The sequence below is a fragment of the Anser brachyrhynchus genome (genome assembly GCF_964034855.1).
Source record: "Anser brachyrhynchus genome assembly, chromosome: 18".
Taxonomy (NCBI): Eukaryota; Metazoa; Chordata; class Aves; order Anseriformes; family Anatidae; genus Anser; species Anser brachyrhynchus.
This window is the reverse complement of record NC_137711.1, coordinates 11,456,406-11,472,306: the sequence shown is the minus strand read 5'-3', so window position 1 is coordinate 11,472,306 and position 15,901 is coordinate 11,456,406. Positions and strand designations below refer to the sequence as shown.

Below are 15,901 nucleotides of genomic sequence, written 5' to 3'. Positions count from 1 at the left end.
TCTTCTGGGCCAATGGACATGCAGGGGCAGGTGTTACAGGTGAAGGTGGTCAGGGCAATTATGGGCTGTTGGTCCCCTGAAGAGCCTGGCAGCAAGGTCAGATCTTCCCTTCCCACCTCTGATGGGAAAAAGAGACTGGTTTCTGATGAAATTCAGCAGCCTCGTCTAGTGGTAGGAGTCCTTGCCCGTGGCAGAGGCGGTGGAATTAGATGATCTTTAAGGTCCTTTCCAACCCAAAGCATTCTGTGATTAAATAACCCCTGGAAAAGTGATGGTGGGCAGTGTTTAATGGGGCTGTCTTCCTCCCTAGACTGTAAGCAGCTGTCACCCAAAGCTTCTCCAGCACAGCTGTCACCCAGGAGGGAGGGGAAGAATCGCAGGAGCTGACAGCATCTTTTGTGAGCTTTGAATCATCCTGACAAAACAGAAGCACCTCGGGTCCATCTGTTGACGCCAGCAGGGACTTCTTAATACCAAGCAATCCCCCCGTGTATACATCTCAAAGCTGCTCCCCAGCCTCCTTCACACTTCCAAATCTCGTTTTCCATGGCTGCTCAGAACAGAGGCGAAAGAAATTTCAAGGGCTTTAAACAACCATTTGCAGTTAATTTGGTGAAGTGTCTCCAGGCAATTAGCGCTGGAGGCTCTCAGCACCCCATGCTCCCAGCATCAGGCCTGGGATCTGCCTGGTACATTTGCTCATGCAGGGAGGGAGTTGCTGTACACAATTAAGTAGCCCAGACACTTAATTTAAAGTGAAGTGAAAATAAATGGGTGACTGTAATTAGTTATTACAGTTTATTAGTGGCTCATATCCTTTGGCAGATACTGTCTTTATTTGCTATTTAATGGGATTAATAACTTCTTAAGTAGGCAAGTGACAGTGAAGAGCAGTTAAAGTTTACAACTGGGAGACAGGCACTCTTTTGCCTCTTTCTTTTTTTCCCCCCCCTTTTTTATTTTAAGAGGGATATTTTCTCATGTCTATCCTGTAATACTTGCTGAGTTATTGGCACAGTAAATCAATAAGCCATTGTGACAGGCAAACAGATAGTGGCTGCTCTTTTAGCTCATCTTAAGTGGCTGTGATTCTCAAGTCACACAGCATCAGCCAGGAAACCCACCTGGGGTACGCTGACTCCCCTGGAAATCCTGAGGTCTCCCAGCCAAAAGGGCTCGGCTCAGTCTGATGTTTCCCTGGAGAACTCAGGCCTTGCATAAGCCAGCCTTTGTGCCTCTCCCCGTGCCCCAGCGTGATGTTTCAACAGGATTTCTAGCAGGCTGAAGGTCGGTAAGTGGTGCTGGGTTTCTACAAAGAACAGTTTTTCCCACTGTCCCCCTTCTCCAGGCTTCCTACCTGCTCTCCTTACACCAGCCTTTGCTCAGGACCTCTCCCGAGTGCTTCCCCCCGGCTGCCATTCCCCCCAAAGCCCTCATTTCCTCCCGCCTCTGCCCTTTTCCAGGCAGAAGCAGCCTGCGTGTGAGCAGCCCTGCTGGACTTGGCCATCAGAGGAGATGGCTTGTTCATCGCTTCAAGGGCAGCACAGGCAGCAGGCAGAGGGGAGCCCCCCGCAGATGGACCCAGCCCCACCTCAGCCCCCCAGAGGACCCTGCTGAAGCCACCCCACCGCTGAGGCCTAGCGCTCCGCTGCCGTCCCGGCGTCCTGCCGCTCATCTGGCAGTTGACATCAGTTGCAGTGCCCACGGTGGGTTCTTTCTGCCTTATCTTTCTTCCTGTCACCCACCTTGATTTTATTTACTAGCAAACGGGTCTTCCATCTTCCTATCTGCAGCTTCATGATTTGCTGTTGTACATCAAAGGGACTTGGTTCTTAATTGCTGTTTCTGTAGTGGAGTGTCCTAATGTGTTTGAGCAGAAAATGTCTGTCTTATTGCTGTCAGGACAGATTTTCAGTTTTATCCTTTTTGGAGACTCACCACCAAATCAGCTGGATAGGAAACTGTACGCTGAAGACAGGTATTCTTTGGGAAGGGTCCCTGACATCTGAAAAGTTATATATATATATATATATAAAATATATATATATTTTTTTTAATTGATTCATTCTTAAGCTATAGGAATTAGAGAGCTCCACCAGCTGCTGAACCTGCTAAGTCAGAAAGCTGGGCAGGATTATTAAATACAAGAGAAATGAATCAAGGGGAAGCATGTGCCTTGTGGCGTCTGTGTCAAAAACCTGTGTTGAGCTGTGCAAACAACGAAGCACACTCAGTACTGCCTCATCTACATTTTTTCTTGACAGGACAGCAAAAAACATTCTCCAGGCAAGCCAACAGGAAGGAAGAGTAATAAAATCAGAGCAGGGCGTGCTGCTGTCTTCAACCTAAGTTCTAAGAAACTGAGTAGTAAGAGCCAAGGGTTTTTTAAAGATTGTGCTATTCCTTATTTCTCAATGAGGAAAGAGTATGACTTGGCAAACTGTCCCTGCCTCTAACCCTGTGAAGTGCTTCAGCTTTTGTTATTACTGCAAACCTCATCCTTGAAAGAGACCTAAGCAAGTTTAGACAGCCCATTAACTGCCCATTATTGGTGTGTGCATTCCATCAAGATTAGCATTGCAAATGACTAGCAAGGGGCTAAACTCAACTTGAACACAATTTGCTGCAAAGTGTTGTTCCGGATTCTGCAGTTCTGTGGAAGGCCAGGGGTAAAGGAGGGAGCTGCAGGCACAGACCATGCATATCAGCATCAATCCCAGAAATACAGTCATGGGCTAGGATGTTATAAACTGAATCCAGCAGACATCAAGGGGTTCAATCCCCCTTCTTATGGCTATCTGACATGTCAGCATGCAGAGTAAGATTCAGCTCCAGATCTGTGTCTAGATGTCCACCTGTAGGCTTCTTCTGGCACCTATCTTACCTCTGTAGGGCCAGCTTCTCCAGGGGGACTCTGTTCTGAAAATGTCTGGAAGCCTGAATCAGGACTCAGCAAAAATGCAGAGACTCAATGCCTAACTTTGCGAAGTTAGTTGCATTATCTCTGCAGGATTACATATCTGACTTGCTTTAATTAAATGTCTGTATCATATTTAAGAAAGCTCTCAATTTCCAATACACATGGTGTGCTGTCCTGTTTATGATGCTCTATTGCACTGACTTGGTGTGGTCTGTCAAGGTCAATTTACAGGAAAATTACTTACCAGACAAGGATGAATCCCTAAATATTTATGACCAAAATAGAAAGTTATTATTGTAGGATCCTGTTTCAGTAATGAGTCTCCTGGTCTGGGTTGAATGTGACATGTACAACAGGGTCATGCACAAACAAGTTGCTTGAGTGATGTAGCTGTGCTCGGCTGCTGCACCTGGATGCAGAAGGGCTCTGCACCAGAGCAGGGCAACCTGGGCCTCTTGGCTGGACTACCAGTCTAATATGATCTGGCTGAGATCTTCCATTCATTCATGGGAATGAAATCCACTTTCTTTCTAGGGCTATTTATGATTATTTCTAAGTTAATGTACATAGATCAAATTTGGGGCTGTCTACTCAGAAATGCTCTAGCACATAAGGCAAAATACGTAAGTAAAATCTTTTAGCAACAACAATGGCAGCTTAGGTGGATGTGACAGCAATGGCTCATTCAAATAGTGAATGCGTGCGTTGTCCTTTTGAGAAGTGCTAACTAGTAAAATTATAATATTTCCTAGAAGACAGCGAAATGCAAACAACGTCGTCACTGCACATCTTGCAGACAATCCACTTCCCTTCTGTTCATTTTGAAGACTCATGAGGTTGCTTATTCAGACTTGGGACTTTTGCAAAGCTATTTGCTCTGTTCTCCAATTTCCCTGCTGTTTGAATTTCCCACTTCAGCTGCACCACCAAGACACTGTCTCATCTGCTGTTGTGGGCCAGACTGCAGTGCAGAATGTAATGTCTTGTTGTGAGCTGTGCATGCACACACATTATTCCTTTATAAAGTGCTGTGTGTCTCAAAAAAATGTGGAGTCCAGGGAGTGTTTTACATCATATTTATGTTTCTCAGACACATGAGAGAAACTCACAATATGACAGAAGAGAAGCAATGCCTCTGCCAGTGGGTGTTGTGTTTTGCTGCAACATGATCAGAAAGTAAATTAGCCCCAAGACGAGAGTTCATAAAGTTTCTAGCTGTCATTTCCATTCAGCATAGGATGTTAGGAATGTCCTACAAGCCTCTGGCCAGCACAAGGTGTATCACCTACAGGAGGTGGGAATGGCCAATAAAGCTGATCAAAATTTGCTCAACTAATGCTTCTCAATTTGTTTTTGTCAACTAATGAGCAACAACCTTGTGCAGAGCTAAGTTGAACACCTCCGTTAGCGAACTGGATTTGCACATTTCCAACAGCTAGTGGAAAGGTCCTACAAGAGCGTCATAACAGTTCAAACATATGAAGTAGGGAAGTCTTGCATTTCTTTACCTCCAGCCTTGTCATTGGGACCCAAAGTACAGACAGGTTAAATGAGACGTCCAAGATCATTGTAACCATAGAAAAGGAAGTGCTCTGATTTCAGCTTCCACCTCACAGCACTCAGCTGTGCTTTTGACCTGCTCCTAGTATGTTTAAAGAGAAAAAATAAAATAAAAAGAAAGAATGAGCCTAGAGCAGCCCTGAGGAGCTCAGCTGGTAAGATGGCACAGTTTACAAAGGCTGAATACACAGAAGAACCATTTTGATCTGCAGGTGATTTCAAGCAAAGCATCTGCTTCACTCAAAATTCAGGACTGATTCCCCTGTAATGCCATAAACAAAACAGGTCTGGTCCCATTTCAGGAATCTTGGGGTGAGCAAGACATCTGCCCAGGGCAGATCTGACACAGCACGTTCAGGAGACTGTCTTTCTGGAAAGACAGCTGGAGGACAGGCAGGATGGCCTAGAGCCCCTCCAGAGGCTTTAGGCACCTCTGCTTAGTTGGCCAAATCCTACTGCCTGTCACTGACCTACTTCCAAGGAGGCTGAGGTCCATCTGGAGTCCTGAGCACGTCACGCTTTGCTGAGCTGGGGCTTGCTGAGCCCCTCTTCCAGCTGCTGTTGCAAGACTTGGAGTCAATCAAGCACTGCCCTTGACACAGAGATAGCCCCGGCGGCTGCCCAGCTGTACCATTTTCACTCGCTGAAGGCTCGGCTCACTTTGCTGTTCCACTCATGACCTCTGTCACTTGCTGAGAGGGAGTACAATGATAAACATCTTCTGTCATTCACCTGAGTGAAGATGTCGTGTGATTTCACCATGTTACGGTGTCAGTAAGTGAGACAGCAACGCCAGGGACATATTCTCATCATCCCTGAAGCAGGACAGTCCTCTCTTTTGCCTGCACAGGAGATCAGACAGGTTGGTCACGCTCCCAGCTCTACCCCTTTTACATACACAGTGCAGATGCTGGCTTTCCATCCCAAGAAGACATCCTCTATTCAGCAAAGGTCAGGAAGACTTTGATACTCTGGAGAGAATGGTAGAGCTAGTGCCAAACTGCAAGGATCTTAGTTTTCCTCACCACAAAACTGCACATTTTTTATCTTAAATGAGTGTTTGGCTTCAACCCTGCTTTTCCTCCTGATAGTTCCCATTCTTCATCTACCCATGACTGACAGCTGAGCACTGACAGCACCCACTTCCCAAGCAGACTGGCTTTATAACTATTCTCTCCAGTCTTTTCTGCTTCTAGATTGCATGGATGCTTTAAAATAATAAGTGTTTTAGGACCTACTCCAGAAAACACTAGCATCAGTCTTTACATTGATTCCTGTCAGTAATAGATCACACTTCTGTTAAAGGTCTTTTAATGGCTTTGAGGTTTGATAGGTCAATCAGGAGAACCTGCCGTTGACTTGTAGGGGCTGGAGCATGGCCAGAGCAGATGGCATTAGGGCAGTTCAGCCACTAGTAAATGACTGTTTAGTGTGAGCACAATTCAGTTTCTGGAAGCTTAAAATGTGAATGTGACCATATCCCAGAGAGGCAAGAAAAGGTATGTCCCTGAGCACAGGCAGATCTCCCTAAAGATGCCCTACCTTGACTCCAAAGTTGGATTTATCTGGGGAATAGAGATATTCAGTATAATCTTTGTTGAGACTTTCAGTGGTAGTGATGAGCCTGAAGTTGATTTTTCACAAATAGAAAGTCCACAGATGTGGTTGATGCTGAATGCTTGGACATCCTGCATCTTACCTGCTCGGCTGCTGCCTGCCAGAGGCTGGTTGCTCTGTAGAGGTGACCCTAAATGCTAGAGTCAGTGAGAATTTTTTTGCTTCTTCCCACACCTCATCAGAGAGCAGTGCTGAGCCAAGACTTCAAGCAGCAAATCGGGACACTTAGTCACTGCTGCTGTAGTTGTTGTGGGTAAACAGAAGATTCACAGATCAATTTGAAGAAGTTTTTTTCTGAGCCTCAAAACCCAAACAAAGACAATGATGTATGCAGTTGGAAAGAAATTATGAAAGGAAGTACCAATACTGAATGAATTGCTCTGAGTCCCTAGCTGTAGACAGCTTTTCAGTGACTCTCCCTTAGATTTAGATGATCATGTCTAAATTAAGGAAACTAATTAAACACTCATCGGCTAGTTTGCAAACAGCAAGCAATTAACTCCCAACACACTCGCTGCTTGAGTTTGCTCAGCAGCAATGAAGACAGCATCCTGGACAATGCAAAGTGCCACGTGCCCTTAAGGCTCTGCTCTGCTGTGAATGGTACAGACTGGAGTCATGGAAGCTGTAGAGCAACCAGGAGCTTTTTGGAGCAGGTATTACTACCACATCGGTAGCCTGGTCCTGTTGATTTTAGTGAAATGTCACCCTTTCCAAGCTCCAGGAGTACTGACAAATCTTCCCACTGGACAGATACTGGGAACCAGAGCCCAAGCTGCTTGAGGGGGTGTCACAGCACTCTCAAAGATGGGGAAGATGATGCTGTCATGGGAAAACACAGGCTTGATTGAGTCGGATGAAGAGATTCAAGACCACAACTTTTTCCCTCCTGACCACTTCCAGCCTTGAAATGAAATCATCGAAGTGCCATGAATGTGGAGATGACCCTCTCTGCACTCCAGGGGCCAGCACTCCTGCAGAGCAGGTGGGCAGCCTTACCTAAATTTGTCTCCTGGGCACAAAAGTACCCATGGAGAAATTTCTGAAGCATCTCTCACTGCCCGGGATATATTTTTGTTGCATTTTTGCTAAAACTCAGGAGAGCAATTTTCAGGGAAGATTCAGCACAAGGCTGGTTCATAGTTATGAGAGAATATGGTAAGAAAATTGTTATCTTCCCCTGCAGATAGCTACCAGCTATATTTCAGAGGAGCCGAGCTGGACAGCTAGCAATTTCCGTGCTTACACCATTGCCTGCAGTACAGTTTTTACCTAAAGGCAATGATGTGAGCAGGGGAAGTGGAAACAAGTATAACCAAGGGGTAGAAAAGCAGAATGACCCAGGAGGCCACTTGAAACAGCAAAGCTGGCAAGAAGGAAACACGTGCATCACAGCAGGGTTAGGCAGGACAGGAAAGCAAGGCTTACACAAATTTTAAATAGACCCACTGGTTACACCTCGGTGGGCATTCACAGTGTGAACAGCACATGAGGCACAAGTGGGGATGGACAGAAAGTGGTGTTTTCAGTCACATTTGAAGCAGCATGTGGCCAAGCTTTCACTGCATGGCAGGTGAATGCCATCAGTTTTACAGGTCAGTGCCCAACATGGTGAGGTAATTACAAATAGCTCCGAGATGACTCTGCATAGCAGGTGTCCAACCTTGTCTGAAGGAGTAGAAAATACCATGAGCTTTATCATTCTCTCCTGTAAGAGCTGCAGCTGGGAAGGGATGAGTGCTCTGTAACACCTCCCCAGCTGGCCACGGGGACTCAGCCCTTGGCAAGGAGTTGCCAGGGGGGACCCCTCCGTCCTCCAGCTCCTGGAGACCTTGGGACAATAGGATCAGGTAATTCACTCTGGGGCTATCCTGGCAGCACCTCCAGAGGGACTTGAGGATTTGCCTCCATTCTCTGCTGTAGAGGGGTAGCACAGCTGTGAACAGGGCTTCGGGGCACTTGCTGTTTGCAGAGTGCAAAAGACACCAAAAACTGCCAAAGGCTCTTCCTGTGTTTCCCTGCCTGGAGCCAACAAGGGGTGTTATCAACAGGAAAGCTCTCAGTTCTTTTGTACTAAAGAACAGACCCACAAGGTTGTGAAGGATCCCACAGACCTTAACTGTCTGCTCCATACCTTTCCAAAGTAAAACCAACTCAACCTCTTACCTAGCTTCTCCTTGATGACTTTGGTGACAGGCTTAGACCCTCCTCATGCAATTCATCTGGTGCGATGCTGATTGTACCGTTAGACAAATATTTCTTGGCCACCATTTCTTGGCACAAGGCCCACCTTCAGGGCAGCCTTTTCCAAGCTGAGTATACAACTGTCTTCTCTTTCCCAAAGTTGAGCAACCCCAATTCATCTGACCACTTTTAGTGGTTTTAGGTTTCTGATCATCCTTGGTTTTTATCTGTGGATGCTGTTGGGTTACTGTGGTCGTCTCACTGTGCAGCTCTCCGAGCTGGGCATGATCCCCCAGCTGCATCTGGTGGCTGGAGCAGCGGTCACCTCCTCCAGCCCCAGCTAGATTCCACCTAAAAGGAGTGCTTTGCACCATCCTTACTGAACTTCAGACTGTTTTTTGGTTGTTTCCTCAGTCTCAACGTCATTTAAAGTCCTTTTCAGTCCTTTGCTACCTCAGGCCATTTTCAAACACAGGGAACTTGAACATCTTATCTTCCATGGTACGGCTCATAAATGAGGATGGTGAACACGCCTGGAGAAGGCCTTATGTGTGAGCTGTCTCAGGCTGAAAAAAAGCTGTCGGTAGTTGCTCTCTAAGCCTGGTTGTCTGCCCAGTTCTGTGTCACCATGTGGTAAATTCATCTCAAACATATTTCTTCAGCTTGTTTATGGGAATTTAATGACTGAGAGAGTTAAAAGTGCCACAGCAGCCACAGCATCAGATAATATCTATTGCTTTTGTGTTGCCCACAGATCAGTTGCCTTCTTAGGGAAATAAATTAGATGGGTTTTATAAGATTTGTTTTTGACAATCAAGGCTGGCTATTACTCACCTCCATGTATTTTCCAGGTGCTACTCTCCTTAATTACTTTTCCAGGAATCAAAGCTGAGGTACAAGTTTGCAGTACTAAGATATGGGACATCCAGTACCCAATTCTTTTTCTCCTCCAAATTCAAACTTCATATGCAGAAAGCCATGATGTAGAGACTGAAATGGACTGTGCTGCTTGGGTGGTGGGAGATGCTTCCTCCAGAACGCCTTCCCTCTCCTGTCCCTACACCCTCCTAACGAGGGGCAGATTCCCCAGACGTGTCCTCTACAGAGCAGGCGAGGTCCGTGCCTGTGCTCCCATGCAGGGATGCTCCAGTCTCTGGCAGAGGGAGCTCTGACTGTCCATGGTCTTTATCACAAGCAGTTACCCCCACGTCTCCCTGGTCTAGCCTCCTGTTCATGCAGGCTGCGAGACCTTGTAGGCACTGCCCTCAGGGAACAGCTCCCCAGGTGTGTGAGCTGTTTGGTGCAGCTCTTACTGACTTCACTGTAGCTCCCCTACCAGAGGAACATCTGAGTGCAGGGGAGGAAGGGCTCTCCTCCAGCTCTGGCAGGCAGGGCTGGCATTCATCTGCTCCTCAGGTGGGAGAAAAGACGTAACTGTTGGAAAACTCCTATGAGATCTTTACATCTACTCACATCCCAGCTGCTACAATGCCAAGAAACCTCAGAGCTGATTTATTGACCAGGCAGTGTCAAGAGCCAGCATGCTGGTTACCAGAGAGAGCAGAAAGGCTTTCTTCTTGATGCCCACCCAGAACAGAGCTAGCAGGGTGAGGGGAGGGTTCAGCAGCCCAGTTGTGTTTCAGGGGCTGTATTCGAAGGCACACGGTGCCAGCAGTCCCCGCACCACATCCCATGTGGCTGCCCCCTTCCCAGACCTACTCAGCACCCACAAGTTCTTGTTTTCCCTGTCCCTCCATGTTGGTGGTTCTCCGATGTTAAGTGCTTCAGAAAATCTGTTCTTCACAGGGACCCGTAGCACCAGAAAGGATGGAGAGAGGTCACATATATGTCATAAATCTTGCAAATATTTTGAGAAGCTGGAATTACTCTAATATCTCTGTCTCTGCAGGTTTGTCTGCAGGTTTTTTTAACCTGATCATGCCCCTTGACTCCCTCACCTTCTTGATATTGCTAGTTTTTGCCTTGCTAAGACTTATTCCAGTCAATAAGTGATAAATGCTCCCATCCTAATTCCTCTTTAACAGAGTTTTCTTTCTTTTTCTTTCTTTCTTTTTTTTTTCTCTCTCTCTCTCTCTTTTTTTCTTTTTTTTTTTTTTTCCTGGAAAAGAGCTGCAAAATACACCCTTGACAGCTTTCCTTTTAACCTCATTTCCAGAGCTCTGCTCTTGTTTAACAATAAACCACACACATCATTTACTGTTATTCTGTAAGTAACACTCTGCGTTTCAACTCGGATTTATTCAATTTCACGCTGGAGCAAGCTATTTATTCCTGAGTCTATTTTCTTATAAGCTTAAATCACAATTTATCAAGGTTAAGCATTGTTTTAATTTAAAATAAAATATGAGAGAACTCATTGCACAAGGAGCATGATCTGCTACAGCCAAGCATTTCTCCCGTCTCGGAGCTGTGGCTCTCCTTTCCTCCTGCGGCCCTTCCACGGGCACCGAGCAAGCAGGGGGATGTTTTACACCACACAGGGCTCCTCTGATGAAGCGACCTGAGGTGCGACAGCAGGATCAGAGCGGAGGGGTTGCATTTGTTGTTTCGCTGGATGGTGGTGGCACCGGGTTTGAGATAAGCATGAGAGGATAAATCATCCAGCCCTGAATGCCGGGGAGCTGGGGAAGGCGGGGGAAGGCTCTCAGCCTGCCAGGTCCCATTGCACTCCTGAGGCAGGAAGGGAGAATCACAGAATCACTAAGGTTGGAAAAGACCTCCAAGTTCATCTGGTCCAGCCGTCCTCCTACCACCAAAGGGCAGCAGCAGCTACACAAATTCACAGCTGTCCCCATGGCAAACGCCCAGGGGCAGAGGATGTGCTGTCCACTAGAGCCCTGCAGCCCCAGCACTGAGTGCTCTGTGTCTTCTGGGCTCCTGCTCAGGAGAGAAAAGCTGTGATGATGGAGCATCCTCTCGCTGCATCTAACATACATCACATGCTGTGGGAACCGAGGTGAGGCTGTACACTGATGAGTTAGGGAGGTTCATTAAATGTTGCCAGAGGAAAGCTGACGAAGGCTCCCTTCATTGCCAGAAGGCAGCAGTATGCAGCAGGTCAGCTGCGCTGGTGAGCTGAGAAGGTAGAGCAGGGCTGGGACAGGCGCTCTGGTGGGGGCTACCACAAAAAGCAGTGCTGGGTGAGTCTCCTGGCTCCACACTTCGTGGGACGGAGGAAATTGCTTGAGGGGCAGGAACAGAGAACAGGGCAGTCAACCAACAGCCTGCCCTGTGCCTGCTGCTCTGGGCACTGTCTGATGGCAGTGAACAGAGGGAATCTGAGCGCACAGCTGGCAATAAAAACCATGCAGGGCACCAGAAACAGAGAAAGAAAAAAGGGGTGTGAGCAAAGATGGGCTGCAGATTTTAAGGGAAAGCTACCAAAACTAGAGCATTTATGTGTGTTGGCATATGCTGGAAGAGGAGCAACTAAAAAACATCAGTGTGGTGGAGATCACTCCTGGGAAAGGTATTATAAAGCAGTTTTTTCCTCATACCCAGTTGGAATATGAGGTTGTAAATAGACTTGAAACGAGTCACAAGATGCACAGAACCGCAGACCTTGCCCTTTATAAACCACTCGCCTGCCACATGGTGCCACCTGCACTTTGGTTACTTAATGGGAATGGAGGTTCTGCCAAAAAAAAAATATCAAAAAACAGAAACAAGCCTTTTCCAGTGTCCATAAACATTGTGAGGGGCATTCATGGAGACTTAGATAATTGTGGAAACTTAGCATTAGCTACAGCAGCGGATATCTGCAGAGCGACAGACACTGCCAAACACAGCTCCTGGTAAATCAGGAGGAGAATGGGGAAGCAGCTGGTGTAGCCACTGTTAGAGGCAGCAGCTCCCAGAAAGAACATGCTTCATAAAGCTCTGGCAATGTAAGCCAGCTGCCAAGCAGGGAAAAGCTGAGATGGGGCTGGTGCACTACTGAATGGACCAGAAACAGACCTGCTCCTGCAAGAAATGGCTGTGAGGTTCACCAGTGTGTACCACAGTGTTTTGTGGCTGCTCTGAGCTCATCCCAAGTGTAGATCCCCAGGAGCGGTTGTTGCAGCAGACACGTAGACCTGTACCATGTGCAATTGAAAATGGAAAGGAGCTGTGGAGGTGGATGGAAACCCTCGCCCCACTGAGCTGGAAACAACTGGAGACTCAACATAGTGCTAAAACAGGCACAGTGACTTCAGCAGCTGTGGGGGTGGAGGAGTAAGGGGTTCAGAAAGTGCAGAAGTGTGGACATAACTTTATCAAGTAGAGGACGTTTTGCAGGAAAAGCCTCAGTCCCAGCAGCACAGAGCTCCAGGGCGCAATGGGGAGGCCTGGAGTGGTGCTCCAGGAGCCAGTGTAGGCACCACCCTGCCGAGGAGACCTTGCCTCCCGTGCAGGCACAGACATCTCCCTGGTCCCTGCCCTGGTGCTGGATGAAAGCCTGGGACATGCTGCTCTCTCTCATTTACTCCCCCTCCATAGTCCAGCAGCCACCTTCTTTATTCATATCCTATCAGGAACACTGTTCATTCATTGTCCATTTTCTAGAGGAGAAAAGATTGTTGGATGTGGCATTTTATAACCTACAGAGGCACATTTTTATCTGCTTTAGAGTTTGCAGTTTCCACAAAATTGTTAGAGGTGTGGTATGAGCTGGATAAAACCCATTGGCTTTGTATGGAATGCATGCAGCAGACTCCTGCCTCAAGGTCTCTCATGGGCTACGTAAGATACTCTTAAAATTATTATGGTGGTTTTCGTGAGTACTGAAGAGAAGGAGTGGTAATAACGTGACGGTTAAGATAAGTGTTAACAATTCAGTGTTAGGGAGTCTCACTAGCGTGACTGTGAGGTTTCCCATGCGCAGTGCTGCGCACAGACCACCGCCCGCACCGTGGGACACGCTGGCTGGGGATACACTCCTGTGGGACGGGGGGCACGGGACCCCACTTGTGCGTCTCATTCTGGATGTGCCACAAGGTCCAGAGCAATGCTGTGGTGTGACATCTCCAGGAGGACTCAGTCCCAGATCACCACAGCCTGAAGCAGGCACAGTGATCCCTGCACGAAGGGACAGCGCCGCCCACCCACGGCAGGACCACCAGCCCAGCGCTGAGCCCCATGGCACGGAAGGCTCTATCGCAGAGCCCTGATGGGGACAGACAGCAGGATCTGTCACCCTGTCATCCAGACCTGTCCCCCTGACGGCTTACAAAAGAATGGTTCTGCTCTGACCGCTTGTCCTGAATGCTTTGGATCCAATGTAGTTCTTCTTTTCTGAATGCACCCTTTTCCCCTAAATAAGGTGTTTCAGCCCCAAAAGTAAAAGTTCCAGAAGGACATAGTAGAGGGCAAATAAGAAAAAAGAGAAAGAAAATACCCTGCTCAATGTAGTTGGAGCTAGTTCTTGTGGCTGTTCTAGAGGGTGCCATTTGCACCTACATGCAGACACAATATGCAAAGGCATCAGGACAAGAAGCTTTCTCAAATAAATATTTTTACTTCTTTCAAAATCACAGATGAATCCAGCTGCAGAGGGTTTTGATCTGATGGAGGACATCATTCTTGAGGACATATTTTTCAATACAGAACTTCTGTAAAGTGAGCAAAGTTGTTAGATTTATTCTTAATTCTACATTTGTTTGAAGTTATATCTTTTATATCTTTTCCTCAACCATTTACTCTGCCAGCAGAAAGTGTCTTCCTATTTTTCCCCCTTTTCCTTTTCCAAACCCTCACTGTTGTGTAATGGCAGAATGACAAGAGAGCTTTGAAACAGCCCATGTCTGCCAGCCATCCAGTACTGGCAAAATTCCGCAGAAAATTAGAACAAGGGGGAAAAAAATTGCAAAATGGGGAAAACCAATAATTTTTTGATACTTAAAATGTAAAAAGCTTCCTCTAAATACTAATAATAGTAATAAATAATAAATAATAATAAATAATAATAAGTAATAATAAGTAATAATAATCATCCCACAAGAAATTTAGAGAATCTGGACTTTGTGAAAGAGAAACAGAGTGGGTTTGTTTTCCTGGCAGAGTTACACATTTTTGAACAGTTATCTAAATCTCTGTAGCAGAATAGTGACCCCTTGTCCAAGTGTGGCACTTTCTGCAGTGGCTATCAATGTGCTAGCAAAGGAAGTGAAATTAATCTGCAGTGGGGAAACTGAGTCACAAAGAGACATGATCAGCTCAGCAGCAAGGTGAGGAACAAAGCCATGTCCTCTGCCGTCAAATCCAGGCTTTTAGTGCTAAACGGGAGGATGACTGGAGGAAGCCAGCCATGCATGCCATGCCTGATGTTGTTTAGTGGTGAATGGCTGAGGTGATTGGAGGCGACACGATCTCTCCCCCGGCAGCCACGATGCATCCGCAGCAACTCTTGGAAAGACACAGCTGGCAGGGGGCCACGGTGTGAAGGGTTACAGTTTTCAATCAAGCCAGCCAGAACATTAAAACAGATGCTGGATGGATGAAGAGGGGTGAAGCATGTCTCTTAATTGTGTCAGTGTTTCCCTCCCCGCTGCTCTGCTCCTTGGGGCTTGCAGAAAGCCCCCACCTCCCATCCTGCTCACTGGGCATCTGCTCCTGGAGCATTCGCCCCTCTGCCCTGCTCCCTATAAGCCAGCCCCTACAAACCCACCTGATCTATCTGCATGCAACACTCAAGCATCAGCTCTACAGCCACCGATGCTATCTTGACAGAAGAGTCATGCCCTGAATCCCAGGGAGGTTTTCACCCAAGACAAGGACTCTCATGAGCTGGAGCAAGCCCGGACCTCCCAGCTGAGCTCCAATCACCCCCGCTATTGCTGGCATAGCACAGCTATTAGATTTGTCAGAAATATCTGAGAGAGCAAAGCCTTTTCCCTTTTGGCACTCTGGGCATGGAGTTCACAGCTCAGCCCCCTTCTAACTACTCCTAAGTGTGGGGAAAAATGAAAACCCTCGTTGTGAGGACCCAGGGGGGCAGCGATTAGCAGACACCCACTTCTGCTGTGCACAGAGAGTGGAAGCCCGTGTCTGTCTAAGTGTCCCAAAGGTCACAGCTTGATTTAATAAAGGTATCTGCCTAGAAAGGCAGCCTGATTTCCCATGCTGGAACAGCAAGCAGCACTTATTAGCTAGACCTCAGGGCTTTGCTAATGAGCTCGCAAATGTCTCACCTGGAGGCATGCAGGGCTGAATCCTGCTCGGTGGAGATGAGAGTTGTTCCCTTTTAGCAAAAACTAGTGATTTCTCTCAAGAGGAGTGTGCAGTGCTTCCTGCTCCTTCTTCCCACGCTGCTGCTGGGATTTGCAAGGATGGGTAAGCAGAGCTGGGGCTTTTCATATTCCCAGAGGGAGCTTCCCTTTAGATCAGCACTGGGTTGTATAGTCAGGATACAGCAGAAAGAAATTTCCACCTGTAGATGAACAGCTGGTGGTTAACAACCATCCTCACCACTGCCGGCACCTTGCACTGCTGCCAGCTCTGCCCCCTGGTAGCTCGTGGGCTCGTGAAAATACATTTGCTGCCTGTTTTGCTTCAGGGAGCAAAGTTTGAGGCTTGTTGAAGGCTTTTTGTGGAGTCCTCTGAATTATTTGTATCGCTGCC

General features: G+C 47.2%; 1 long non-coding RNA gene across 1 annotated transcript; it reads left to right on the top strand.

Moving 5' to 3' along the window:
- Nucleotides 1–77: 77 nt before the first annotated feature.
- Nucleotides 78–5,666, top strand: LOC308179711. The gene is made up of 3 exons (XR_013940502.1): nt 78–171; nt 311–1,287; nt 1,464–5,666. It is a non-coding gene; the product is annotated as an uncharacterized lncRNA (long non-coding RNA).
- Nucleotides 5,667–15,901: the final 10,235 nt, after the last annotated feature.